Raw genomic sequence first — 15,535 nt, 5'->3', positions numbered from 1 at the left:
CGGTGTAGTGTTTAAATGTATGAGACTAGTGGAGAACATACAGAAAGTATTTGGTACAAGCCCACAGGACATTATAAGATGTAGGCACAGACAACAAATATACTGTATATGACCACTGAAATATTATGCAGCACTCCTCTCCCCTAGTACTCTGAAAGGGGTGGTGAAATCTTGCTTAAGTGCCTCCATCCGAGTCTCTTACACAGTATGGTAAGATGCGGACTGTAACTGGATCCACCAGAGGTTGACTCGGGAAACCTCTTGTACCCAACCACACTAACCCTCTGAATAATAATGTTTCCCATACTGTGGTTATGAACAATCAAATGGGTATTTATACTGAGGAAGGTAAATGGGTAAGGCAAATTTAAAGAGCGGAAGATTCTGGACTTGTCCCACACAACGGGGAAGATAATAATCAATTGTAACAGTATAATGAACAGAAGTGACAAACAAACAAGATGGCTGCCACACGTGCATACTCTGGCGCTAAAACTCTTCACACTGCACTCACTCCCAGTTTGAAACATATGAATTAACAATGATTGAACACAATAATCACAGTCCTGTCAATATTAAATAATTTGTAATATTAACTAGTTAAAGTTTGTGCACTTGTAGAAACATTGGTAACCTGGGCTATTTGACTTGGGTATCTTTAGGTGTATCTTTCATTAGACCTCTGATACTTGGAATATCTCTATATCTCTGACAGGTGACACATTCTCTGATATATGTGCAGATTAATGTTATGTGTGAAATTATAGGTAAAGTGCAGCTTAAAGCAGCAATAAAGGTGATACAGTATTTGGTATGTTACTACTTATCTCTCTCCCCCTCGATGAACATGTAGGTCTCAGCCCGCTTTTGGGTCCTGGACTACCTGCAACCCTGATCTTGCTAGCTGTCCCTCTCTGCTCACATGCAATTCGCTAATAGTTGTGAAGCAGGATACACCTACCGGGCCTGATTCATTAAGGAAAGTACTAATTTTTTACTTAACTTATTAGTTTTTTATTTTTTTAAGGAAAATATTGGTTTTTTTTCTAGATCAACTCTAAATATCCATGTACAAATAAGCTATAAAGTATTTGTGTGCTACATTAAAAAACAGCCAGTATTTAACTTATGTGCAAAATAAAAAAACTCATTTGCACCCCTTGCATTGCAACAAGGTTTTGTCCAGAAAACTTAAGTAAGAAAACTTACTCAATTTCTTACTTAACTTTCCTTAATGAATCAGGCCCACCGACTGTAACTGCAGTCCGGACAAAGTTCTGACTGAGCAGAACAGTCATCCAAAATCAGAACTGCCCTAACAGAATCAGGACAGTTGGCAGACTGTTGTGCTCTCTCCCATCTGGCAGCTTTCACTACCCGTTGTTGCTCATGTCTTAAGCTAAGTAGCTGCTTGTTGGCATACTGGAATGTTGGGGCCTTGTTTGAAAAAAAATAAGTTCATGAAAAACTGAAAACCAAGCAATGAGCAGAGCCAGATTAAAACCTCATGGGGCCCTGGGAAAGATTTGGCACCAAAAAAGGAAACTTTTCATTAACGTGAAAATAGTACATTTCTCACCCAAAGTTATTGTGCCTAATGTTTCACCCAGTTCAATGGAATTACCTGCTCACCAGACCTTATGTAAAATAAATCAAGGTATTTACACTTCTGTAAGCAGTACTGATACCCCTGTCGATTTTTGCTTCATATATTGAGGAACTGCTGCCAACTATTGTTTAATGTTAACTGGAAAAATATGCTGCTGCTTATTATTATTACTATTATTATAATTTATTTATAAGGCACCACAAAGGTCCACAGCGCTGTAAAATTGGAAGTAGAAAAAAATAAGAACAAATTACATAGTACAGTGGAGGGGGACAGGGACAAGCCTATGCACAGACACATATGTGCAACATACTGTGCTCCCCTGACAGGGGTGCACAAGTGGACAGAATAGAGATAGGCCAGATAACTATTAAGAGAAACGAGAAAGTTATTAGCTTCATACATTTTAAAATGCTAGAGGCTTATCTGACTGCACAGACTCCTTGGTGCTCTGTCTAATTATCCAAGGAGATGTCAGGCAGCCCCACAATCCAGTACTCGTAGAGGAGTGTATTCACCTCCTGTCTGAGCTGCAAGGAGCATGCAGTGGGGTGGAAGAACGGCATCACATCTACAGATATATAAGAGGGAAATAAGAGAAACATGGAGTGGGCAGCAATGAGAGAGGCATGGGGGGCAGCAATGAGAAGGGCATGATGGAAGCAGCAATGAGAAGGACATGATGGGGGAAGCAATCAGAGAGCCATGGAGGAGGCAATGTGTGAGGCATGGAGGAACAGCAATGAGAGAGGCACGGAGGGAGTAGCAGTAAGAAAGACATGAAGGGGGGCAGCAATGAGAGAAGGCCATATTCTCCACCTTTGTGTATACATCCTAAAAATCTTACTCTGCAGGAAAACAATCCTGTCTGCAGCCTTTATTTGCAGACTGCCCAGGACTTATACTACACCTATGCAGGAGAGGTGTGGCAAACAACCCTCTTTGCCACATACCCCGCCCCTTAACATCACCAACCCTGGTGACGCAGACACCACAGAGAGACCATCTTTTTGAAGGGGTGGGGTACGAAATTCCGGCAATGGTAATGCTGACATCATTAACATAGACACTAAAATGCCGAAACCAACAGTGCCCATATATTTGAAATAGTGACATACAAAAAGACTTACAGACCACATTACCAACAGCCATGCCAGAAAAGTCGACATGAGCAAATGCCAGCAGTGTGATTGCTGACACTTAAAATGGTGACACTCACTTTAACGACATTAAGGGGGCAATGTGAATTTTTACTGTGTAAAAATTATACTTTATAGAGGCGGCGGGTGCTGCTGCTGTATCGCCGCGGCTTTTCTGGCATGGCTGTTAGTAATGTGGTCTGTAAGTTTTTCTGTATGTCTCGATTTCAAACATGTCGGCATTGTTGGTTTCGGCATTTTCGTGTCTATGCTAATGATGTCGGCATTACAGCGCCCTTAACAAGGACCTTATCTTCTTGACACCGAAGAACCCTACTTTCAAACACCTTGTGTTCTTTCGCTCTCCTCTTATGGCTTATTATCTTTGAGCTCTTTCCAAATGATTCTGACCTGCAACAGTGGGATAAGATTTCTGGCACACAGAACAAGCCCTCCCTTTTTACAGCTAAGAAGAATCTAGGCCACTAAATCCTGTGTAGAACTTGCTCCCTCGTTCTACCATCCCCCAAATGTCTGCTACCCACTTGGGTGTTTGCAGTTTCTAGCATTAAGGGTACACGAATCTGTGGAACTACCAACTGTTCTTCCTTTCTTCCCTTCACAGCAGCAATTCAAAATAATACATTATTTTTGACAACATATGATGGCATACAGGCCGCTGAGATGACAGTTCCCGCAATATCTCTAATATTATTTGCCAATTTAAAGACATGTTGTAAAGTCACATTGTTTCTCTGATCACATGTAAAGTTCGACAATGCAACAGTTCTGGATAATCGGACCAGTTTATAACCTCACTCGATGGCAAAGTAGGTTCCTCTGTATGGTTACCAGTTATTGCAACCATCGGCTGCTCCAGTCTGGGCAACCAACGACACCTCCACATTGGCTTTACATTTTTTTCCAATCCTTTTAGCTGGTGGAGGTTTATTCTCCTGTACAGTACTATGGTTCAGGTTTGCATTAAGGGTCACTGGTAGCAGTTAAATTAGGAATGGAAAGAGATTGGAGATTGGACCTGAGCTAGGCATGTTGTGGAGTTAGAATCTGCCCACTCTCTGTACTCAAATGAGGTATGATGCTATGTGAAGGTGCTGGGAAAGGAGGCTGACATGGAAAGCACAGAACTCCTTACTCTAGTGAAGGAGCAGACTGGGAGGCCAACTGGGTCTGTAGTGGAGCTTCAAAAGATGTGTAAAATCTAATTGTACCAGTTAATATCACTGATATTATTCCATTCAAACTTCCAACTGTGTGCTTTCTGTTCTAAGGAAATAATCCTCTTAATCAAGTTTGGTGACTCCACTGTAACTAAATTATTATATATCAGTACAAAAGAAGACAATAAGCCAGTTGTGTGATGCTAATCTCTTGTGCATTTATTTATTGCCTCCTCCTTATTCACTTTTCCAAAATAACAAGAGAGTCTCCTATAGTTTAATGCACTTAAACATAATGGGCCTGATTCATCAAGGCACGTATCTGCCAATTTTGTGTGTATTGTACGCAAAATCACTACGCATGCCCAAAATCGGGACAGAAGCCAGTGAACGCAGGTGGAAAAACAGCAAATTAGCTGTTAAACAGGAAAAATATAATTAAGCATGCAGCTGCATAGCTTGAGGCATAGGGTGGTGACAAAGAAAAAAGAAAAAGGATAGAACTGCGCTGTGTAGATTTACTATTAGATACCAATATATATTAATATGAAAATAACAAAGCAAATCAAAGGAAGGACTCATATATTACAATTTATTAGCATAAAAACATCTAAAATATTGCAACACACATCCTAAAACATATACCGGTATTATGGTATATAAATATATTGTTTGATATGTATGAAAAATCCAGGGCAAGTTCCTGCAATATAATCCAGAAAATATCTAACCAACACAGTCTCTGTAGATAAATGTTCTCCTAAGGATTTCTTAAAGCATTAATAATTAGGAATAAAAATTTATAAATCCCATTAGAATAATAAAGCTCCCACTGATGAAACAGATCAGAGATATTCAGACTAAAACAACAGAGTCCTTGTAGTTCAAAATAGAAACACCGGCACCTTCAGGCCGGGTGATGATAATATTAATAATCTTCCAAAGAAGTAAAGTGCAAGTGCGTCTTACCCAAGTCCGGTTAATGGTCAGCCCTCCAGAGGAACATTTATTTTAGCATGCATGCAATATCTTCATGGCCATACTTGAAAAAAAGTTACAGACTTGGTCGCACTGATAGATACGTGCACCACTTGAATCTTCCGTTGGTAAGATACCAAACTCAAACACTAAGGTTCCGTCTGGAATGGTATCATTTAGACAAGAAGCTGGGTCAATCTACCTGGAGTGTAACAGCTAACCCTGACGCGTTTCATCTCTCATTCAATAAGACTTTCTCACGGCTGTTTATGCAAGACAAAAGAAACCCTATTAAGGGCTACATCAGATGATGTTCCAGTGATTAGTCCAACTCCATGTGGGGATAAATTAATTAATTGGATTCTCTGTCACCATAGATGTTAATAATTTAAACAAATACTAACTTTTACTGTGTGTAAAATATATGCTTTGATAAATAATAATATTGCTACATACTGAATATAAGAATACATCTAATAATTACTTGATTTAAATAAGAGAACCTTCCATTTAATTAATATTCTTATAATAAATATAAAAACAAATTCAAATAATTATAAAACTATACATTATATAACAAAAAAAATATTGATAAAATTCAAAAACAAAATATATAATATAAACTACTAGATCATTATTCAAAATTCCAATATTAAATATATAACATACAATCAAAATACCTTAAACAAGATTCATCAATCCACAAATAAATATAAACAAAAATATATATAAACATACATAAACATATATGCCATATATAAACAAACAAATATAAACATATGCATGAGAAGACCCTAGATGTAATAAGAAAAGGGATTTATCACTCAGAAACAGCTCAACTAAGACAATTATGGTCCAAAGCTGTACTTAGTCCTAAAGGGTAAAGAGTACCAAGTTTTAAAATCCAAGAGGATTCGCTTAAACATAATTTGGTGAATCTAACACCTCCTCTAATGGTGTTATCTATAATTCAACACCCACTACTGTAAGACATTCAGGGTCCCCTCCTTGTATCATAGAGAAATGTCTAGAGACACTGTGCACTAAAACCTTATTTAATATATTTCTCCTGTGCTCTTGAAACCGGGCTTTAAGAGGCCTAGAAGTCTTACCTACATACTGTAGTTTACAACTACACTCCAAAACGTAAACTACATATTTCGTGTCTCAATTTATACAGCTCTTTATTGGGGTTTTCTTATCTACTTTCAACATACTATGTCCATATTCTTTTTAAAGATGACAGTAGGTTTATCTTCCAAAACATCATTGAGTATGTTGTCATATTTCAGGATTCTAACATTTCTATTAGTAATACCCCTAATCTGCCTAGATTTAGAATTATATGTTGAGATAAAAAGAGGTGTCTAAAAAGTGATTACGATTTAGAGTCAAAGCAAAAATCTTTTGCCTCCTCTAGTAATGGTTCTGGATAACCCCTATGTTTAAAATTATTTAACATAATCTGTATTATCTGAACAATTGCGTCGTAATCTTACAATCTGACTCTTGGGAATATTATTGATCAACGATATATGATGACTACTTCTGTAGTGTAAACAATTGCAAGTGTCTACAGTTTTATTATAATTTTAAGCTACAATTCGGTTATCACAAATGGAGAGGGTGATATCCAGGATGTTCACCCTAAAAAAAAAATCAAATGTGTGCGTGAATTTCAAATTAAAAGTGTTAGTGTTCAAAAAAGAAACAAACTCCAGTGCCAAATGCAAACCACCATACCAAATAATAAAAAGGTCATCTATAAAACAACCATAGAGTACCAGGTTTGCACCGAATGGACCTTTCCAAAAAAGATGATCCTCAGGTAGGCCCATATATAATTGGCAAAACTCAGCGCAAAGCTGGTACCCATCGCGTCCCAAGAATTTATAAATAAAATTTATTCTCAAATAAAAAATAATTATGTGTCAAAATGAAATCAATTGCTTTAAGAACAAACTCACGTCTCCCATCTGAAATACCTTCATCCAATTCTTAGAATGATTGTGTTGCTTTAATTCCTCCTTCATGGGATATATTAGTGTACAAAGCCTGTACATTTAAGGTTAAAAAGCAGTACCCCTATTTCCATTGAACTTTCTCAAGAAGTTTCAAAATATGTAATATATCCTTAATATGTGATCTAAGATTGGAGACTTGACCTTGTAAACAATGATCTACAAAAAAGAAAAGATTCAAAGTCAAAGAACCCACTCCCGTAATAATTGGACGCCCAGGAGGTGCAATTAAAGATTTGTATATTTTCCAAAGGTGATAAAAAATAAAAACAACCAGGTGTTCTGTATAAAAATAAAAAAAAATCCTCCTTAGAGATCACCCCACCACCATAGGGTGGTGACTTGGTTAGGTTTGCTAATACATCCTTAATAATGGAGATTAGGGATAGTGCTGAAGAAAATATTAAGAGAGGACTTTATATAGATGTTTTCATCATTAAAGACATGGTAAAGAAGGCCTCTTCGCGGCATCAGAGAAAGGGATTGTCAGGGACGAGGCTTATAAATCCTACCCCAATTGGCTGTCCGGATTTTATGTTTTTGCAGTGGACTACTTAAAAATAATTACCACAGAATTTATGGACATGCTACATTATCTGCACATGGTAAATTACATGTTCTTATATGAGGAGGAATAAGTATGGTGTCTCTACGATGAATGTTTTTGCACAAAGTTTAGTGGCCAGTTTAGTCTACTTTTGGGTTTCAAAGACATGGAGATCTGATAGGGCGGTGTCAATGCAATTAGGAAGATTGGGAAAAGGTTTCCAGCATCGGGGGGGCTTGGCCTCCCGCATCTGCCTGTGGGCAAAATTATATCCAAAGTGCCGCCCCCCATTGTACAATGACGCATGTACGTCATTACATCACGGGGTGGAGCCAAAAGATACGATTTTCTGAGCCACGCCCCCCGCATGCCCACCTCTCCCCGGCGAGGACTGCCATAAGTTGGCAAGTATGGGTAAGAAGGCCCAGCTCGCAAACTTACAGTCCATGGGATTTGCTGTAGTGTATACCCAGCTTTACTTGTTATCATGATATATTTTGTCATGCCAATTACTTCATACTGTACTTCAGGGCCATCTCTTCCATTGGGCACGATGGGCAGGTGCCCGGGGGCCCTGCAGGCAAGGGGGGCCCGTCCGAATTTTTTTTTAATACTTTCCTTGCGGTCACATCAGCGGTGATCCGGCACCCTCCCTGGTCCCCTCTTCCGTGCTGCGCTCGCAGTGAATGCTGGGCGTGATGTCACGCCCAGCATTCACTGCAACCACAGCACAGAAGAGGGCAGAAGAGACCCAGCGGCGCGGAAAAAAGAAGAGGATCGGACTTAAGGTAAGTTAAGGGGGCCCTATATATATATATATATATATATATATATATATATATATATATATATGTAAAAAAAAAGTGATTATATATATATAATCACGTTTTTTTTACATACATATATATATTTTTTTACGCACACACTATATATATATATATTTTTATTTTTTTTTAGGGGCCCGGTACACTGCATTGCCCGGGGGCCCATAAAGTTGTTAAGGTGGCCCTGCTATGCTTGTCATGTTATATTATGTCATGTTATATGTCATACTGCTTGTTACCTTTACCTGCCTTGTCCTACTTACTGTATGGTAATGAGGAACTTTTGTGGCACGATATGACTAAATAATAATAATAATAATAATAAATACACAAAAATATACAGATAAATCTGTAGCTAATTATTTAAATACACCAATGTAGTTTTATATAGAGATTACAGATTCACATTGAAATAGAGGGGATGGTTAAATAAAATCTCTATATCTGCATTGTGTACTTTCTCGAGGACATTAATCCCACAATGCATTGGGTCTGGTTCTCTGTAATCTGTCAGACTGGAATGTGTTCTACTCCCTGTGTCCCAGATAAGAACAGGAATGTGGGAATGGAGAAAAGTTAGAACAAAAGGTGAGCTTTTAGATTTTAATTTTTTTACTGCAACTCTCTTAATATTAAGTAATGTTACGAAAATATATGCATACATCTGTCCCTTAATGCAATTAGGTCAGGCACATAATATAATATAGAAAAGTGTAAAGCGATACTGGTAAAATAATCTGTTTTGAACGTCTTGTATGGGGGAAGGGCAGTGATTTGTCTGGAAATTACTTTTTTCTTCTTGAACTTCATGTCTCTGTTTAGAAATCTGATGTCTTTCCCTGCTTCAATTGAAAACCATATAAACTAGTATTGAATGCCATTTTTTATATATCTACAAATAAAGTATACTATTGAACACATCTTGGTATCATTAATCTTGTAAACTTAAATAAATCATTGCTCCTGTTGTACTAGTTATCGATGCTCAATATGTCCTTTTCCTTCTGCTGTTCAATGTTAATCTCACATTGTATATCTTTCTATGACTCTCACTAGCTTCTTGTACTCCGCTAAAATTGTTCATCTACATATCCCAGTTGTTTCTGCTGCATATATATATATATATATATATATATATATATATATATATATATATACACACATACATATATACATACATATATACATATATACATACATATATACATACACATACATATATACATACACATACATATACATATATACATACACATACATACACATACATACATATCTACATACATATATATATATATATATATATATATATACACATACATATACGCATACATATATACATACATATATACATATATACATACATATATACACACATACATATATACATATGTACATACATATATACATACATATATACATACACATACATATATACATACACATACATATATACATATATACATACATATATATATATATATATATATATATATATATATATATATATATATAGACACACACACGTGTATGTGTTATAACAAAATGGTAACGTATATACAAATATAAACATATAGAAATTGTCATACTTTTACCACTTTAACTTTTAAGCTTCTTTCATTCCAATAATGCAGCTGGTCTAAAAAGCAGGAATTTTAATCCTATTACTGATTTAAAACATTCTAGAAGATGCTGAATACTTAGATCTCTATTTATATTAAACTAGGGCATTTTAATACAAGTCTTTTTTTATACAAAATATATTATTTTTTACATTGCAACAGCTCTTTTCTGCATAATAATGTATACAGACTACACTGTGCCTTGTTTGTGAAAACTGCCAGTGTGCAGTGTAACATCCTTGGCGCACCTAGATTTTTCATCAATACACATGGGGTTTGCTGCGCAAGATGGCAATGGTCTGGAGAAGCAGATATTTGCACTGGTCGATGAGAGGAGTTTGATGAATTGAGGATATTTCTTGCCAAATACTAAATAGATATAACAATGTATCTTGCTTTGCGGAGCAGTGCTAGAACGAGATCTATTTTGAAATGAGCAGCATGGGGCACAGTGGTTAGCACATACTTGCCAACTCTCCCGGAATGTCCGGGGGACTCCCGAAATTCAGGTAGGTCTCCCAGGCTAACCGGAGAGCAGGCAAATATCCCGCATATGGCATCTTGCTCCTCAAAATGACGCGTTTTGCGGTGAATCACATCATTTTGGCCCTGCTGCAAAAATGCCATTTTGTTGCAAAGGCGGAGCCAAAATGACGCAAATTACCGCGCCCCGCCCACCAACTGCGCCCCCCTGCCTGGGATTTCCCGGTATTAACTTACCAAAGGTTGGTAAATATGGGTTAGCATTGCCTTCTCAAAGAGCTGGGGTTACGATTCCGACCAAGGCCCTTTCCGAATGGAGTTTGTATATACTTCACTGTGTTTGCCTGGGTGTGCTCCGGTGTCCTCACGCAATCCAAAAACACACTTGTTGGTTAATTGGTTTCTGACAAAATTGACCCTAGTGTATGTGTGGTAGGAAATTTAAAATCATCATCATCATCTATTTATTTATTTATGTATATATATAGCGTCACTAATTCAAATGTAAGCTCCATTGGGGCAGGGACTGATGTGAATGACTTCATATCCTCTGAGCAACAATGCATAATTTTATTGGTGCTATTTAAATAAATTATAATAATGAAGGAGTGGAGAGGGTGCATTTTTAGGGAGACACTGCTATTTCTATTCCGCAAAAGAACTTAATTTTTGCACCAGGTCAGAGCTGATTGTACGGCCATTTATTATAAAGCGACAATAGTGCTGGTTTTCTAGCGGCACTTATCGCAGCAATAGAAAGCCTCGCAGGGACGCACGCAGGGGGGGTTTCTGGTTCCGCGAACGAACGGCACTGTACAGCAGCAGAGGCGCTGTCAAAGAAGCGTCCGCGGACGCTTCTTTGACAGCGCTGCGGCTGCTGTCCAATTCAGAATCGCCGAAATGTAGCTCAGCTCGCGCTCTTGCTCTATTTTTTTTGGGGGGGGGGGTAAAAATCCTGCGTTTGCCCCAGCCTCCTATCACCATGATTTATCAAGAAAAATGTTACCAAGGAGATACTGTCTAGCAACGGTAAGAGGAGATTACACCAGGCCAGTCTTGGTGAATCTATGCATGCGGCTAGCCAGATCACACATGCCCAGTGGAACTGAAAGCCCGGACTTAGGCTTTCAGGTCCATTTGTAAAAATAAAAAGCTATAAAAAAGAATAAATTTTAATATTAGTCACTGCTGAAAAAATATTTTATTTGAATAATAAAGAACGATTCCCTGCTATCGCCATCCTAAGAATTGCCAAGCTCCACCCCACCCACTTCACTAGTGAAGTGAACAGTGGGAAGAGGGCAGGATGCGGGAGGGTGAACTCCTAGAACACACCCACCTCCCCCTGATCTCCCGGAGTACTTCTTGCCAAAGTTGGCAAGTATGAAATGTATAACAAACTTCACTATCTACTTCATAATTTTACAAAAACTACACTATTAACAAAAATGTATAGCAAACTACAATACCTATGTTACATTTATGTATAACATACTGTCTTGTAGCTAAAAACATAGAAACAACTACTGTCACAGGTTTGTTTTTGTTAAATAAAACACACATAAGTCCATTTTGCAGGGCTAACCAGGAAGCATTGCAGCTCTTCTGATACTGACACCTATGGAGTCCTTTTTCACTCTATTATATTGGAAGTCAACATCTTCTAGAACACTGAACCCTGCAGTTATATTGCAGCTCAGTGGAATAAGAGCGATAGCTCATATGAATGGTAAATGGGTGTTGTAAGGTTGAAATAAAATGTTTTTTCACGCCCCTTTGTAAAAGCCTGTTAATGATTTAGGAAAAGACAAACGTAGGTAGAAATGTTTACCCACTTATGTATCAGTGCAAGGCCTACACGGAAGTAATTATCAATAAAACTCAGCCTCGATGTCTAAATCTAGGTAAGAAAAATGTAATTAAAACATAATATCACTGCTCAAATGCAAGAATTTTAATTTGCGAGAGTAAATTTGTCAAATGGGAATAGAACAAAAGAAGATATTGTAGTGTATAAAAAATGATAATATTCTACATATTGTAACATGATATCTATTTTGCAACAGATGGAATAAGAACATATTTTTAATAGCAGTGTTAAAATGTAAATAATGTGATGGAAGACAGTATGTGTGTATTTCTTATATATTTACATAAAATAGCAAACATTGAGAAGATAGACTCTTGTCGCTCGCTATAACTATGGGAGTTATACAGCTCTGCCAGGAACGTGCTAAACTACTGTTACCTCTGAGATGTATTTACCTCTGAGACTGAGGCATGTTATGAGATTTTAATGGAGGCTTTGTGCTAATTTCTATTACTTCTATTCTCTATAGGAGAACTGCAGTGTGTCTGCAGCAATAATGTGTTATATGTTGTGTTTGACTTGGACAAAAAGGAATAATCAAATTGTCTTTCATTTGCTATTTATTCAGCAGTTTCTCTCATGCTGTAAACTGCTTTAAATGTTGATGCTTAAAAGTGTGAATGATTCCAAATAGAAAATTCTATTATAGTATACTTGCTTGTCTTTACTAGAGATGCTCAGGCTTAGTTCCTCGGGAAACTAACAATCCCGAACTTAGGGGATCTGAGTGCCGAGCCGAGTTGGCTCGGTACTTTCGCGTTTTTTCAGATTCAAAAACAAGGCAAAACGTCATTGTGACGTCGTCGGATCTCGGGAGTTTTGGAATGTATAAATACCGCCCTCCACGTCGATCTAGCGCCATTTAAGAGAGGGATACAGAAGGGGTAGCATAGAGTGTAGAGCAGTTGGGCAGGCAAAGTTAGAGAATTGAAAGAGGAGGGTGGTAGCAGTGTTAAATAAAGTAATCAGTGACATTCAGGAGAGCCCCATAGCTCCAGTGTTAAATCTCATTGCAGAAAAATACAAATACCATTGCTGCTGGCAGGGTTGGTGTAATTCTGCAGTACAATTATACTGTGTTTTATAGGTAACACACAGATAGGAGAGCTCCTGTGTTAAATCTCATTGCAGAAAAATACAAATAATAGTGCTTACAGGGTTGATTTAATTCTGCAGTCCAATTCTACTGTGTTATATAGGTAACACACAAAAAAGGAGAGTTGCGTTGGTAACTCTCATTGCATAAAAATAAAAAAACTAGTGCTGTCAGGGTTGGTGTAATTCTGCAGTAAAATTCTACAGTTTTATATAGGTAACACAAAAAGGAGAGCTGTGTTGCTAATTGTCATTGCTGAAATACAAATACTAGTCCTTGCAGGCTTTTCTTCTGAATTTGCACCAAAAAGTGTACGGTGTTATCAAAATGGATTCACAGCAGTACACAGAAGAGCAGGAGCACCAAGCAGCTGCTGCCACCAGTCATGATGATAGTAATCCCTGTACGTCATCTGGTAAAACCTAAGTACATAGTGTATTTAAGTCAGGCAAACAAAAATGTAAAAAAACACCTTTTACCTTGGTCAAGAAAAAAAGAGCTGTAATCCAGGCAAATTTATCTGCAGGAAAAACTAAAATTGCCACCCTGGATTGGTGTGTGTCTGATAAAAGCATGCATCCGGGCCGGGTGGGGGGGGGTAGGGGCTGGGGTTAGAGCTCATTGCCATGTATTAGCTGTAGAATTATCTCACTTATTCAAGAAACAGGTGGAGCGATCAAATAAACCATACCAGGTTTCTGCTGATGTGGTAGGAACTGTCGTGTGTTTGAGTCATTGCTCTGTCGTTTACCATCCAGCCAGGTCGCTGCAGCATTTGTCCAAAAGTGTATGAAAATAATATTGTGACCTGTGAGGTGGTCAAAATTGACTGCAAATGACTTGAAATTAGTGTTATTGAGGTTAATAATAATGTAGGATCAAGAAAAGAGCAAAATTATGTGATTTTAGCATATTTTAGCAATTGTTTAAAAAAAATACAGATCCAAAACCAAAACCAAAACACACGGGGGTGGTTTTGCCAAAACACAAAGCTAATCCAGATCCAAAACCAAAACCACTTCACGGGGGTCAGTGAGCATCTCTAGTCTTTACCTACCAATAAAATCAGCACAAAAATAACTCTCAGTGTGGGCATACCTTCTTTACTGAGCAAGCTGAGTAAGTAATATTTTGGTCTGCTATCTGTTTAGGGCAACGTTTTTCGACATTGATAAGCAGCAATGACAGGATATATGGGTGTACCTGAACACAAAAATGAAGAATCATAATCAAGTGTAATATAGTTATATCTTTAAAAGTAATAAAAGAGATTTTAATGACTGTTTGTTACAGTTTTAAAACCTCAGCTGGCTCAGAGCAGTACTGCACAGCATTTGCTAATAGAAAAGAAATACAGTTATTTTTAATATACTCAATTTTTGGAATACAGGTATGGGATATATTATCAAGAATGCTCAAGAGATTTTTTGGGGATAACATCCCCCCTATAATTAGCACCATGTTAATAACAGTTAGCCCTTTCTTTTTCAAAACTGGCCCTTGCAGGTGCCGCTTCATTAATGTGTTTGCATTGCTCCAGAATTATTTTTTTAGATAACAGGTTTAAAGATAATAGATCATATACCTGTATTTTCTTTCTTATTGGGGCTTCAGCCAGCATGTTGGAAAGCTAAATGAATAACAAATATATATGAACAACTTAGAGATGATCACTGATCCCCATGTTTTGGTTTTGGATCTGGATTACCTTCGTGTTGTGGCTTTGGTTTTGGATTTGGCAAAACCACCCTTGCGTGTTTTGGTCTTGGTTTTGTTTGGTTTTGTTTTGCTATTTTTGTAAAAAATAAAAACATTTGGTCTAAAATAACCTAATTTAGTGCTCCACCTGTTCCTTGGATAAGTGAGGTACTTCTAAAGCTAATCAATTATGAAAAAAACAGTTTAATCCCTGGTAGGCCGTCCTTAATTCTAACACTTGCCTGCAAATTATACAGACAAACCTGGTTGTCTTCCCCTCCATCTATGACTATTGGCAATGTAGCCATCATCTTTGGGTGTATATTACACCTTCCACCTGTAGTTAAATAGAAAAAAGACAGTCAGTATAGACTGTACAATAAAAATAGGAATGGACAAAGGCAGTTGGTATCTGTCTGTATCAGTCCACCCCCCCCCCCCCTCCACTTGTAGTTAAATATAAAAGA

The 15,535-nt window shown here is 37.5% G+C and overlaps 1 protein-coding gene across 2 annotated transcripts in view; it reads left to right on the top strand.

Annotated features, from left to right (window-relative positions):
* Positions 1-8,792: 8,792 nt before the first annotated feature.
* Positions 8,793-15,535, top strand: part of TMEM98 (transmembrane protein 98) — a 43,191-nt gene continuing 36,448 nt past the window's right edge. Inside the window, exon 1 of one of the 2 annotated variants that reach the window (XM_075177188.1) lies at positions 8,793-8,887. The gene's annotated coding sequence lies outside the window, so the exon portion shown is untranslated. Of the gene's footprint in view, positions 8,888-12,222; positions 12,309-15,535 lie in introns of those variants that run through there. The other variant, XM_075177189.1, reaches the window with a different exon arrangement.

Source organism: Mixophyes fleayi, chromosome 6 (genome assembly GCF_038048845.1).
Source record: "Mixophyes fleayi isolate aMixFle1 chromosome 6, aMixFle1.hap1, whole genome shotgun sequence".
NCBI lineage: Eukaryota > Metazoa > Chordata > Amphibia > Anura > Limnodynastidae > Mixophyes > Mixophyes fleayi.
This window is presented reverse-complemented; position numbering and strand designations above follow the sequence as displayed.